A 15,261-nucleotide genomic window follows, 5' to 3' on the forward strand; every position below is an offset into this window, starting at 1 on the left:
ATTAAAATCATAATACTCAATATATACCGATAACAAAAGATGAATACAAGGCACGTTTGATTTCTGTAATTACAAGAGATGCTCAAAGTGGTTAACATCAGCGTCCAGACACTTCTGATGATGGTGAACTACTGCTTTAGCTACGTTGACCAAAGTGTCCACTTGTATACATTTTTTTTTGACACCCCCGGTATGTGTGTGTGTGTGTGTGTGTGTGTGTGTGTGTGTATACATATATATAGTGTGTGTGTGTTTGTGTGTGTGTGTGTGTGTATTCTAATTTGAAAAACATACAACAAGGAAATAAAAGGGAGAAAGCAACACAATGCTGATACAAGATAGTAAGAGATCATTATTTAGGTCAGGATTGTAGGTTAGGAGCACTGCTGAGAAAGGAACAGAGCTGGAGCCTGAAAGCTTCTTGCTTTTCTGTTCTGACCAAAGAGAAGGTAGTACTTTGCCCTCAATAACAACTAACATAGTACATACCTGGTATGTATCAGAAATTCAACAACAAAAGCTGGCTGAAAGAATCGAGGGATAATTCTATAGATATCTAAGCTCTTCCACCTGTATCATATTTTGTAAATTATTTATACTCAGTCTGAAATAGACTATTATAAGCATCTCAAGTTTCAAAGTAAGTTTTATAGGAACCCATAAATTTAGGGAGAAATTGGCAGGTAGGTGAATGATAGGAAATTGCATTTTGGAGATCATTATTTAAACTACAACCCTGACTTTCTTACACAAAAATAGAAACCTCAGAGCTCACCAACTTATACACCATACCTTTTTAGTGGGTATCTAAGTGTTTGCAATGCCAAATGAATCCAGAGGTTTTTCCTATTTGCTTCCAAAATAACCAGCAGTGTATCAAATTTAGCAGCACATTCTAAAATGTTTGCTCATATTACAAAATGTCCAAAATTTCAAAATGTAAATATATAAAAAAAATCACTAACTTATACCTGTTAACACCATTACTTCTCTTCATTCTTCAAGGTGTTAAAAATTCTGAGCCCATTAAAAAACTTGATATACAACCGAGTAAACATGGAAAAAACAAAAAAAAACTTATTTATGCTTAATCTTGTTCCAGTAGGATTTAAGGTTGGTACAAACGTAATATTTATCTTCAATCTTGTAAGTAGGTTGTAAGAAAATATTGCTCCAACTCTGTAAACACAGCAAAACAACATTATTGTGTCAATAGCAATTTCCTGCATATTTTAAGGATTATCAATAAATATGGAGTGTAGCTTTTAACACATAGCCTGTAAATATCCACAAAGAAGAATCAATTATAAACTGTGTCTCTCACTGAAGTTAATAACTGTCAGAGATGGAAGAAGGGAAGATAAAGAGCACTGGCAATAGGAATTTAAAAAATAGAAGAACAGGAATTGCAGTGAAAAGGAAAAAAACAGGAAATAAGCAGAACACTGCTGAGAAGTCTCCTTCCTTTAGATGTCCATATGACAAATTTCTCTGAATTAATTTATTTTCTGTAGGCATACAGCATATTTCCATCTCTCTCTGATCCTTCCCACCTCTAAAGCTAAATTTCAGAAAGTCAAAACTTGTATACAATGATTGATATGCTATTGTTGTTGCTACAACCTTCATCTACTATATGTTTTACTATGTACCAGGTATTGTGAAAAGATTTACATTCATTCTTATTTAATTCGCACAATAATCCTGAGATATATTTTATTGAAGTTTAGAGAGGTTAAACAACTTGCCCAAGATCCATTAGCTAATAAATGAGGCAGCCAGGATATTAAACATTCGGTCCTAAAACAAAAACGTCCTGACAAGTGTAAATCACTGAAAGAAAGGTGAGCTAAAACTAACTGTATAACATAAAAGCAAAAACACAGCAAGCACATCAGAACATGTCATGACCCTGAAGATTTGATTTGACAGACCAACAGGGCCTGCCCATCACCAATCTGATTACCTATTTAAGAAATTCAATTAACTAAAATATTGAGATGGAAATTATATTTGATAATAAAACTATCAACATATCACATGGAAATTCCTACCTCCTTTGAAAACAGCGTGTTATAGACTGTACTTAATCTTTTCTTAATCCATTTATAATAGTAGTATTAAAAAAAAGTCTCAAGAATATCAACAAAAACCTCTTAATTTTTATATAAAATGTAAACAAATCTGTATAACAGTTCTGGAGAAACATTTCACATTTCCCTGACTTGATATATAAATATATATTTAAATATAAAATACCAGTTTTATTGCTAATTTTTTATATTAATGCTCCAATAGTATGAGTTTAGGGTTTAATAGTTGGAAATCTGTATTTATATTCACTTCAAGAACTTTACTAAAGGGTATCACATGCATTGCTCTCTCACTAACTAAATTCCCTTAATCCTACTGGACTGCCACAGTTCAGAAATACCTTAAACTACATACAAAGTTATCACACATACACACGTACATAATTTTCCAACCCATTCAAAACACCTGCGTATTACTGATATTTACATGATATCTGACTGAAACATTTCATGTAAATGCGGTACTGTTCAGCTTTATCATTTTACATGTTTGAGATATCCAAAACTGTACTAGATACAGCACGCAATTACCTTGAGGAATTAGCATTCATTTTGCCTTTGCACCCTAAGAGCTGTACAAGTTCAATTTTATTGAAAAATTTGGATTAAGAAACTGTGGTACATTTATACAATGGAGTATTACGCAGCCATAAAGAAGAAAGAAATCTTACCATTTGCAACAACATGGATGGACCTAGAGAACATTATGTTAAGCGAAATAAGTCAGACAGAGAAAGATAAGTACCATATGATCTCACTTATTTGCGGATTCTAAAGAAAAGAATAAGTGAATGAACTAATCAGAAACAGTTTTGGAGACAAAGAGGAAAACTGAGGGTTGCTAGATGGGCGGGAGGGGTGGGGGGTGGGGGGGAGGGTGAGGGGATTGGAGGGCAGTTGGTGACCACAGGATGGCCACGGGTTTGAAAATTAATCTGGGGAACGTAATTTGGTGGTTACCAGAGGGTAAGGGGGTTGGGGGGTGGGGGGATGAGGGTGAGGGGGATCAAATGTATGGTGATGGAAGGGGAGCTGACTCTGGGTGGTGAACACACAGTGTGATTTATGGATGATGTGATACAGAATTGCACACCTGAAATCTATGTAATTTTACTAACAATTGTCACCCCAATAAATTAAAAAAAATAAATAAATAAAATAAAATAAACCAGTTACATAACTCTTAAAAAAAAAAAAGAAAAAAGAAAAATTTAATGAAATATTTCAACTGGCCATTTCATTTACTACCCAGTATTGAAAGATTTTTCATGTTAACACATTCGGTATATTCATGGCTAGGTTACACTTATTTCTTAAGAAGAAATAGTGACCCTGTAAACCACCTTGATCAAGTAACAAAAGTTACCATGAACTATGGGTCTGAATTAAGTTTTGTTCATGCTAAAAAGTGATGTTTTATTAATACTATACACTTCACTGAACACAATGCATAAAAAAATTATACAAACCTACAATCTCTCCTGCTACTTGGCCAACCTAAACCATCCAAAGAATATAATCAGTATCTTTAAGCACATACAATGCATCAAACAACAACTTTATGAGGTAGACCATATAATTCCTCATATATACATTTTTCTGATAAAGAAACAGACCCAGGAAAGTTAAATGACAAGGACCAAGCAAAATGCCACAGTTTTTTTTTTCTGGCCATCAGTTCTTACCATAATTAAATTATTTGCAATACAGAATTTTACTAGATTCTCAACAAAAACCAAAGTTGTTTTCCTTTATAAAAGGGGCAATTGTTATCATGTTATCATATCAATTGTTATCATATCCGCACTCACAATTTTTCCTGTCAGCAGCAAGTGTACTAAAATACCTGTTTCCCTAAGTCTCAATCTAATCTGAAAAACAGCACAAATTCAGAACAAGTACCTCTGAAAATATATCACATATTACATGAATTTTTTATTTAGTATGCACAATATATCAAGCACTGTGTCAAGAAGCGTAAAGGACTTTCACTCCATATACAATGTGAAATAAAAATGAATTACCACTGTTTTGTAAAATTCTAAAACGGCAGTAAGAATCTTCAACATAATTCTCCAAACGAGTAAATAGTGCACAGATCATGGCAAAAGCCTAAAAATTCTATTTTAATGCTAGTCATTTCAATTAACTTAATCACACTGACACTGGCAAAGAAGAATGATGAAATTATGAGGGGGAATATACGTTAATCAAAACTGTATAGAAGGATATATATGAAAAATCAGGAAATCCTGGCAAATACAGCATCAGTGAAATAATAATTTTTAAAAAGGTCCTCAGCATCTCAGCAAGGTAAAAGTACCATGTTCTATTAAGATGTGTAGGGTTTTCACAAGTTATTTAAATTATTCAAACCTTGGTTTCCTTGTCAGAAACTTGAAAAAAGCCTGGAGTAAATGACATCTCTAATGTTTTCCTGTTCTAATATTCTAGAGTAAAAAGAAAATTAATACAAACTTATATCAGATTTTTTCAAATAAACAGTTTCAATGACAGGGAAAAAAATCCCCTAAATGTTGTACAGAAAACTTAATTCCTTGAACCACATATACTAGGCTACAGAAACAAAAGTTTCTGGGACAAATCAACACAATGAGAATATATTAGCATGACTAAATTTACAAAATTATACAATAACTTTAGTCTTTCAGGAAATGCCAAAGAAGCATTTAAGATTACAAGAGGTTTTTTTTTAATCCAATAATATCAAAGAAAACTTAAATGTTATAAGCTTAACTACCACCCATATCCACACGCTCTCTAGTTCTCACCTGCCACAGGCAAATGGGTCTTCTGTCTCAAGTCAGAAAATCCCAAGCCCCATGCTCTTTTAATTAAACCTGGAACTCAGGCTATTTCTCTCTTCCCAGTGTCTGCTCTCAAAAATGCTGCTCTGCCATATTTATAAATCTCATTGCATCTTACACCCCCCCCCACGCCCCTATCCCCCGCACTCCTGTCTCACAGCATCCTGCCACCCCCATAGCTAAGCAACTGGAAAGATGTTTAGCGTCCACTCTTCCCTTCCTCACTTCCCACTTTTTCACTGCAATCAATCATACCATTTTATTGAAACTACCCAAAGTCATTCACTAAGACTCTCTTCGTTGCTAAATCCAGGGAACACCTTACAGTCCCTTATCTTACTTGATCTCTCTGCAACGTGTGACCCAGAACAATACTCTATTTATTTTGTTTTTCTGATTAGAAATACATTTTCAGAATTGAAGTATCTCAGAAAAAAGTGGAAAGTGGAAAGTACTCTGTAATCCCACTCTCGAAGACAGCCACTGTTAGCACAGTATGTATGTAGTCAACAAGATTTCTTTGCTATACATATACTAACATATGGGTATATATATACATTTTTTTAACAAATATTAGATCTTATATACATATTTCTTTGAGAATTTTTTAACTTAATGAAGCTTGATCTTCTGTCCTTGTTAGGATTATGTGGTAGCCTGATTAATGGCCTCTAAGAGTTTCTCCTCATAGTACCGGGAACCTGTGAATGTTACCTTAAATGACAAAAGGGATTTGGCAGGTGTGATTAAGTTAAGGATCTTGTAATAAGGAGGTTATCCTGAATTACCTGGGTTGGGCCCATCTGAAGATGCTATGCAGTTGGCCTTGAAGATCGTAGAAGGTGCCAAGGAATGCAATGGGAGGAATACAATGTAAGGAACACAAGAAATGCAACTCTAATAGCTGGAAAAGGCAAGGAAACAGATTCTATCCTAGGAACCAGCCCTGCCAATGCCTTGACTTTAGTCCAATGAAAACATTTTGGACTTCTGGCCTCCGTAACTATAAGAGACTAAATTTGTGTTTTAAGCCACAAAGTGTGTGTTAATTTGTTATAGTAGCTGCGGGAAACTAATACTCTGTGTGTGTGTGTGTGTGTGTGTGTTGTGTGTGTGCGTGTGTGTGTGTCTGTGATATTCCATTAGCTGCATAGCTTTCTATCATGAGTGCACCATTTTACCCAGACGATCCTTTACTGATGTATACTTGGGTTGTTTTCCATTTTTTACTATTATATACTACAAATACCTCTAAATACATCTTTCCACATGTGTTTCTCTAGTAGTTATTCCATAAAGTGCAACTGCTGGGTCAAATAAGATAATATTTTAAGTTTTAACAGATATTTTTAAAAATTAACCTCCAAAAATGCTGTACTTACTTTTACTCACATTAACATTAAAGCCCATCCCTCCTTCTTCAAAGTTCTCTTCTTTCAGCTTCTGTTAAATCACCTGGTTTTCCTTCTGTAGAGGCTACTTGTTCTGCTCCTTTGCAGACTCTTCAACAGCTCGTTCCTTAAATGTCAATGGCCCCTAAAGTTCTAATTCCAGCTTGGCCTCTCTCCTCACTACACACACTTCCAGAGTTGTTTCATTTGCTTCCTTTTACCTCAATTACTACTTACAAACAAAACAGAATGATTTACTTTCTTCCCCTCTAAAATTTACCTTTCCACTGTGTTCCCTCTATTAATGATTGACACACCAATATCCAGCAGCCCATGGCAGATACACCCGGGTCAACTGACCCCCTCCCTTATCCTCGCCCCACATACCACAGCTCTAGAATCCAAAAGATTCTCTCCCTTCCTATCAATTCCCATCAATTAAAACAGGAATCTATCAATTTTCAACTGTGTTACTTTACTGTGTTGTGTGCTTTCCTCATTTCAAGTCTTGTATCCACTGCACCGGAATAACCTTTCTGAAAGTCAATTCTGATTTGTCAATCAAGTAGACCTTTCATATATTGCTGGTTGGAATGTAAAATGATATAACCACTTGGCAAAATTGTTTTGCAGTGTTTCCTAAAGTTACATACACATCTACCCTATGACGCAGTAATTCCACCCCTAGTTATTTATCCAAGAGAAAACAAAAATGTCTGTCTATGTAAAGACTAGTAGCCAAGTGTTCCTAACAGCTTTTTCATAGTAACCAAGCAGGAGAATGGATAAATAGTGTAATTTATACAATGCATTACTACTCACCAATTTAAAAAAACTACTGATATGAGCGACAAAGATGAATTTCAAAAATGTTACGTTAAACAAAAGAAGCCAGACAGAGAAGAATACGCACTGTATTATTCTATTTATGTGAAGTGCAAGAGCAAGAAAAAGTAATCTGTGGTAAAAGATATCAGAAAATTGGGAGTAGCTAAAGGTACCATGAGGGATTATTAGGAGAAAAAGCGAGAAATTCACACAGCTTTATACATGTATCAGCATTCTTTCAGGGGGTGGCCAGTTAGCTCAGTTAGTTAGAACATGATGCTAGTAACACCAAGGTTGGCGGCTCAATCCCGGCATGGGCCACTGTGAGCAGCACCCTCCTTTTTTAAAAAACCTCAATTGTATAGTTAACTTCTGTGCATTTCACTATGTGTAAATTTCACGTCAAAAAATTTTAGGGCAAATATTAAGATTTAAAACTTTTACTTCACTCAGCATTTTTCCTTAGTAGTTATAAAAAGCCTCAAGTGTTAAGATAAATTCATCATTAAATTACTTTTTTAAAAAATTATCACCTCACTCAGAAACAAGAATATATCAATTGTATCTTCCCCTCGTTTGTATTTTGTGAGAGCAAGGATTTGGTCTACGCAGAATAGATCACCATTATCTTCCTAACACCTATCATTATGCATGACACACAGAAGATGCTAAAAATGTTATCTTTTATGGTTCTTAATGACTTATTGACAATGTTTATAACTTCATTAAATTTCTAGATCATTTACTGACTCATTTTTCTGATCTGTATGTTAAATGTAAATACAGATCATGCTTGATCACCTTTATAACTTTGTTCATCTGGCAGTAGAAGAGAAGCTTCTCCACATTTTCAAAAATGCAGTCGAGGCTTTAACTTTGTGCTCATCTCTTACATGTATTTCAAATAAACATTCAAAGGCATTACATTTTTCATGGGCTTATTCCCTAAAATTCATTCTCAATTTACTTCACAGTCTATCTTCTCACCATCAAATTCTGACTCAGTCTTCTCAACTATCCTGATTTCTGGAATACCAAAAGATATTAAATTTTTCTTCTACCTTTCTCTTATGTATCTCATTAAAATATCATCTTTATACAGTTGTTGATTAAAACTACACTTTTGTCCAGTATCTGCTAACACTGTTCTAACAAACTTAATTACATAACTTATAAGAATACGAGATTCATTTTTGGCAGAGCAAAAGAGCTGTGCCAGGCCAAAGAAGACAGCACCTAATCATTTGAGCACCAACTCAAAGGTAAGATAACGTCCCCATCTTCACTTCTGTGTCCAGACCCGCTGCAGTGAAAGTGCTTACACTTTCCTGTAAAAAACAAAAAGAGCAATGATCCATAATAAAGCCAGGAGTTAGCAGTTCCCTAAAGAGAGAGCCCTAATCATGAACTGAAGACACTGAAGAGCAAAACCAACAATGAAGACCCAGATAATACTAGTCAGTTTAACCAGCTTTAGGGAACACTTTTCAGAGCACAACTGTGAGGAGGGATCAACACAAAGAGCAATTAACAAGCACTAAACCCACATTGTCTTTGGCCACTTAAAGGATAAACTGCAAATAGCACAGGCAGGGACAGCTCTTTTGAAGAACAGGATACAGTAATAAACAGCTGGAAATAAAGAGATACACACACCAAGCAACCTGCAATAATGAGAAATGGGATGACCCTTTCTAAACAAGCACATGGGGCCACAGTCAACACATTCTAGACACAAAACACAATTAACTCCATGTTTCATGAGGAAGGACTATCCTACCACCAAGAGATAGTAATAAATGCCAGTTATCTTTGATTGATATTTTGAATTTTATCTGCAAATATAAAAGTAAAATAATTAATTGGCGGAGGAGCAATAAGGCTAGTGAGAATAGTGTGCGGTGATAAGTTTGTATTTTATAAAACTTATCAAAAATTAATTTGAAGAGCAACAGAGGGCTATAACAGTTTCCTATTTTGCCAAATAAGGACATTACAGAAAATAAACAAAGAAAACCCACTTAGCATTACACATTTCATATGAAAAAGGAAATTTTTAACCCAGAAAAGAAAGGACATAATTTAATGGTAAATACATTAAATTTTATAAATTTAGCCTAAGAGAAAACATTATATTGAGAATATTTCATTTCATTATGAACTTTATGGTAAAAACTGTCTCAAAGAGCATTTAGAAACCTAGTGTTTTAAAGAAAATAAAGACTGAAAAGCAGTTAAACCAATTATAGGAGCTTAACAGACGCTTTAGTGGGTGGTTCTAACTAATCGTTTTATGGTAACTACAAACTAAGAGCTCTACAACTTTATCTTTAACAATAGTTTCAATTTTTCCTGGTACAGAATCTTTTTTCAAAATAAGAAATTCTGAGTATTATCTCCTCCTATGACCACAGTTGGATATAAGTATTATTGATTGAAATGACAAAACCACATGACCTTTTAATAATTTTTGTTACAAATATGCAAATCTATTATTTATTCATTCAATATTAAATGTTTAATCCACATAGGGATTTCCAGGCCCCCTGCAGTGATCCACAGCCCAATCAGTTTCTCTAGTCACGCATCTCTTTACCATGAGTTTCCCACTACAGAAAGTATCAAATAGCTCAATAGGCTGGTTTATCTTTAAAATAATGTCCAATTCTGAGATTGTAAGATTCTGAGACAATGAGTACTTCTCAAAAGAATTTTGAGACTTCTAGAGAAATGACAGTTTGATCCAATATTTAGTGCTCTCCCTCCTAACACTCTATTTAGATAACAGTAAAGAAATTTAAAAGCTATAACCCACCAAGGAGGAGACAACAGTGGAGGTCAAATGGCAACACATTTTTGAATAATGAAAAGCAGATGATGGACTTCCAGGCTAAGATAGCAGATTGACACACACATCTAACTGTGCTCACTCCTAAAACTCTAAAACAAGCATAAAGGAAAACGTTTTGTGTTGTTTTGTTCTGTTTTTAGAACAAACCATAAGTACAGAGAAAATGGAAAAAGAGACAACAGCAACACAATTTTGGAAGCTGGAAGGAAGATGGGTGAGTGGTAACTGACTTAATGAAAGACAAGCAATTTACAAGTCAGCAGTGCTGACCACAAAGAACAAACCCAGCTTACACTGCGGAATCCTCAAAAGGCTCAGGAACTGCCAGAACAAACAGGAGGGGGTGGGAGGGAACTAAAGTAAGAAAGGATCAGGTAAAAACTGAACACTTAAAAACCTAGACCCCATTTTTCCTCCAAGTTGCTGGGTGGCCCAGCAATCCTCAATGCAGCAGCTGATTGGGGATTTATTCTCTCAAGAGGGTAAACCATAAATGATTGAACAGACACGGGTATCCTAACAAAAAGAGGAAAATTATGTGATCCTATATACTAAATGCTCTATGGCTCATTACACAACCTTCTATTCCTGACTTCCCAGATCACTAGTAACCAGAACCCTGCTCTCTAAGCAAAAAACTGGAAGATACACTCTGAGAAATCTGACCAGGACAAAAGGAAAGACTTTGAAATAACCTCCAACAGTCCATCCAAACCAATGGTTTCAATCTTAGCCATGCAATGGAATCAACCTGGGCAGCTTTAGAAATTACTGATGCTAATATGTATGGCGATAGAAATCAGAATATAGTAGTTGCCTCTGGGCTGGGAGTGGGAATATAGAAGGGATACAAAGGAGTTTTCTAGGGTTTTCACAATGCTTTGTATCTTGTGTTACTTACACAGGTGTATACATGGCAAAATCAAACTATATACTTAAAATCTGTATTTTACTGTATGCAATTACACCTAATTTTTTTTTTAAATTATTGCTATCTAGGTCCTACCCCCAGAGATGTTAATGTATTTGGTCTAGCAGTAGTGTGTGTGTGTGTGTGTGTGTGTGTGTGTGTGTGTATTTTAAAGCTCCATGTGATTTTAATGTGCAGCCAAAGTTAAGAACCACTGCTTTAGATTCTAGATTCTAGAGTAAAACTGTAACTCAATAAGCCCCACCTATAAACTCAGGGCTTCCAATCAGCTTTTAGTCACCCACTCTCAATCATGAGGAAACAACCAAGAATTACCAGATGTTGAGGAAGGCTTCTGCTGAAACTATGCCAAACAGAAGAAAAAAAAAAAGTAACTTGCAGGAAACAAACTATACAAGGAAAAGAAAGCTTAAAGAAACTACCTTTAACATTCTCAGACAGAAAAGAAGATATGGCCTCCATGAAACAAGAAAAGCAATGGAGGAATATGTAACTAAATAGAGGAGGGAAGCTAAACCTACAGGCCTGCAGAAGGAAATATGGTAAGGGATTTGCCTCACTGACAGAACCCCAGTAAAACTCAGCACTTGGGAGTCTCCAGGTATATGGTTAGTGGGGGAGTGGTAGGGGGCTGACAAACAGGTTAGTGGTTTCAAGTCTGTATACAGACCCTCCAGTTTCTCCACCATTCACATTCTCTCATAAATTTAATTTCTGGAAACGCTGACTTGGAGAGACTCCAGACTCAAGAAGAGAAGAGTGGAGTAATGCTTAAGGCTGAAAGCCAAGGGATTAAGCAGAAGTACAGTAGTCCCTCCTTATCCACTTTCTACAGTTTCAGTCACCTGCAATCAACTGCGGTCTGAAAATATTAAATAGAAAATTCCAGAAATATATAATTCGTAAGTTTTAAATTGCACAGCATTCTGAGTAGCATGATGAAATACTGCACCGTCCTACTCTGGCAATTCCATCCTGCCCGGGATACACATCAACCCCTTCTCTAGCATATCCAAGCTGTATGTATGTGTGTATATATACGTGCTCCCCGACCATTGGTCACTCAGGAGCCATCTCACTTATCAGATCAACTGAGGATGTATCACAGTGCTAGTGTTCAAGTAACCCTTGTTGTATTTACTAGTGACCCCAAAGTGCAAGAGTAGTGATGCTGGTGATTCAGATATGCCAAAGAGAAGCTGTAAAGTGTTTCCTTTAAGTGAAAAGGTATGTGTGTATAGGAAAAAACATGGCATGTACTATATGGGATTTGGTACTATCTGTGGTTTCAGGCATCCACTGGGGGGGTCTTGGAAGGTATACCTTGGAAGGTATCCAATGGGGGGGCAATTCACTATACATACAGTAGTCCCCCCTATTTATTTAGGTCTTTTATCTATTTCAAAGACCTAAATAAATGGGGGGACTACTGTATGTATAGTGAATAGTTGCCTCCACCCACAGACCACTTCCTTTGCCCAGCTCTCAGAACACTGGGAGTCGGGTATACTACCTACCACCGGTTTGATTTAAATGCCCCCTTTGCATGCAGCCATACCAATTTTCATCATAGCATTTTTCTTAGTGGAGGAAAAAGGTCTTTTCTTGAATTTCTACCACCCCTCCTGGACTCTAAGTTCCTTAAGGGGAGGGGCAACATCTTAATCACCATTGTATCCCTAGGGCCTCACACAGTGACTATCAATATACTAAACACTCTCTAAATCTTGAATTGGTCCTAGACACTGGCGATACCATAAAAAATTAATAATAAAAATAAAATTTTTAAAAAACCACCTTGGAAGACTAGAACATACAAGGTGTATTAGGACTAGGCCCTAAATGAAGATTAAAGATTTAAGATTTATTGATGAAATGACTGGGGTTTGTTTTAAAATAATCCCAGAGCCCTCACCCCCCAAAATTAGTTGTATCTCTATATACCGGTCACAAATGTTTTAAAATATCATTTATAATAACATCAAACAATATAAAACACCTAACAAATAAAAAAAAATGTGCAAGACTTTTACACAGAAAACTACAAAATTTTTCAAAGACTTAAATAAATGGAGGAATATACCATGTTCACAATTGGAAAACTCAACATTGTTGTCAACGCTTTCCAAATTGATATATGGATTCAATTCCATTTCAAAATTTGTGGAAATGAACAAGGAAATTCTGAAATTTACACAGAAATGCTAAGAGCCAAAAGCTGCCCAATCTTAAGAACAAAGTTAAAGGCCTTATATTAGCACATAATCAAGGCTTATTTTAAAGTTACATTAATTAATATAATGATATTGGTGCAATAACAAATAGACCAATGAAACAGAACAGAGTATCCAGAAACAGATCCACAGTTACACAGTCACCTGAAAAAGTGCCACACGCGGCAGAGGGGCAAGGATGGTATTTTTAATAAATGGTGCTGAGTCAAATAGATATTCATTTGGTAAACAGTAAATCTTGACCCCTACAATCCATCAGGAATTTACCATAAATTGTACACCTTAAATGTGAAAAGTGAAACAAAACTTCTGTAAGGTAACACAGGAAAATAGCTTCATATTCTTAGGCAAGGCATAAATTTCTTAAATAGGGCACAAAAAACAGTAATCATAAAGAAAAAGATTAAGTAAAACTATGTTTAGTGCCAGGTGGGTACTAGACTAATTGGGGGATCACTTCGTAAATCATATAAACGTCTAACCACTATGCTGTTCACCTGAAACAAATGTAAAATAATATTGAATGTCAGTTGCAATTGATAAATAAATAAATAAAATTTTAAAGGTCATTAAAAGAGTAGAGGCAAGATAGAGAGTGGAAAAGATTGTGTGTGTGTATATATATATAATATATATGTATATATATATATACACACACACACACACATACAGTGATATATTCAGTGATATATATCTGTATCAGAAAATACTCATATCCAGAATAAAGAATTACAATTTTAAAAAAAGACTTAACAGGCACTTCACACACAACAAAAAAGACATAAATGGCCAATAAAAGATACTCAACCGCAATCCTCAGGAAAATGCAAAATAAAATCACAATGATATATTACTGCACCTCTATTAGAAGAGTAAAAGTTTTAAAAACTGACAAGCATCAGCAAGCATGTGGGGTAACTGTAATTGGTTACAACCACTTTGGGAAAATATTCAACAGTACCTAATACTAGAGTTTCATCATTCACATGCTTCACAAACCAACAATTCCACTCCTAGGTATAAACCCCAACTTAGTAATGTTCAGTTTCTTGATCTGTGATGGTACACTTAGTAAAAACTCATTACCTGCATACTTAGGATGGTGTACTTTTTCTGTCTATCATACTTCAGTAAGTTTTCTAAAATTCCTTTGACACAAAGTTCTCAGAGACTTTAAGGCTAGTATTTTAGAATAGAAAAGGAGTGTCTGGTAAACTGCAGAAAGTTTACTAATAAAGTGAAAACACAGAAATAGCCACTAACACGTATCAGCCCAGAACAGAGGTAAAAACTACCGGTAGATAATTGTTTTTTATCTTCATAAAGCACTGGATTTCTTCCTTTCAGCAAAGAAAGGAGTTTATTATTCAACACTGTAACCCAAAGAAAAGATATCTTTGCAAGAAAACACTGCTTTTCAAAACGACATCTAACAGCAATTAAGGATGAGAGCAAAGCGAAGGAACCATCCCAAAAGTTTTGGTTAACTCTTCGATGCAAGGATGTCAGCTGAGTTGATCTAAGACGCCCAAAAGACAGACAAACACGAAGAAATCACAGCAACTCTAAAGCGAACACCAACACCACAATCTAACCTATCGGAAATTTGCGGTTAATTTGAGGCTTGCCCCGCTAGTCATAAGGTGATTCAGTGACGGGTACAACCGCTCCCCAAATTCATCCCCGGGAGTCATGTAGCACACCTGGCTTGCCCATCACCTGCCTGGAGACGCGATCTGACGCAGAATCCCGGAGGCCAAATAAAGACACTAACTTTGCAAGGAGGGGCAGGCGGTCTCGCCCTGTCAGGTCACCCAGCGGGAATAGACTTCGGGCTTCGAGGGCAGGGGTGAAAGGCCAAGAGGCCCCCACAGGATTTACGAGGAAGGCTCCCCGAAGCTACCCGGTCCCTCCACCTCCCTGGGACTCCACTGGAAGACCCGCTCGCGAGTTTCTTCCCCAGCGCCCAAGGGAGGAGGAGGGTCCCGGGCCGCGGCGGCTGCAGGGAACTTAGGCCCCAGCGCGGCCAGACGCGCCCGCCCAGCCCGCGCCTCAAGTTTGGTGGCAGCCCCCACTCGCAGCGACTCGGCTCCGCGTGCACCCCA

The 15,261-nt window shown here is 36.3% G+C and overlaps 1 protein-coding gene across 6 annotated transcripts in view; it reads right to left on the bottom strand.

Moving 5' to 3' along the window:
• Positions 1–15,261, bottom strand: part of EVI5 (ecotropic viral integration site 5) — a 228,920-nt gene that overhangs the window by 207,715 nt on the left and 5,944 nt on the right. The window lies entirely within an intron of this gene.

Source organism: Rhinolophus ferrumequinum, chromosome 9 (assembly GCF_004115265.2).
Source record: "Rhinolophus ferrumequinum isolate MPI-CBG mRhiFer1 chromosome 9, mRhiFer1_v1.p, whole genome shotgun sequence".
NCBI lineage: Eukaryota > Metazoa > Chordata > Mammalia > Chiroptera > Rhinolophidae > Rhinolophus > Rhinolophus ferrumequinum.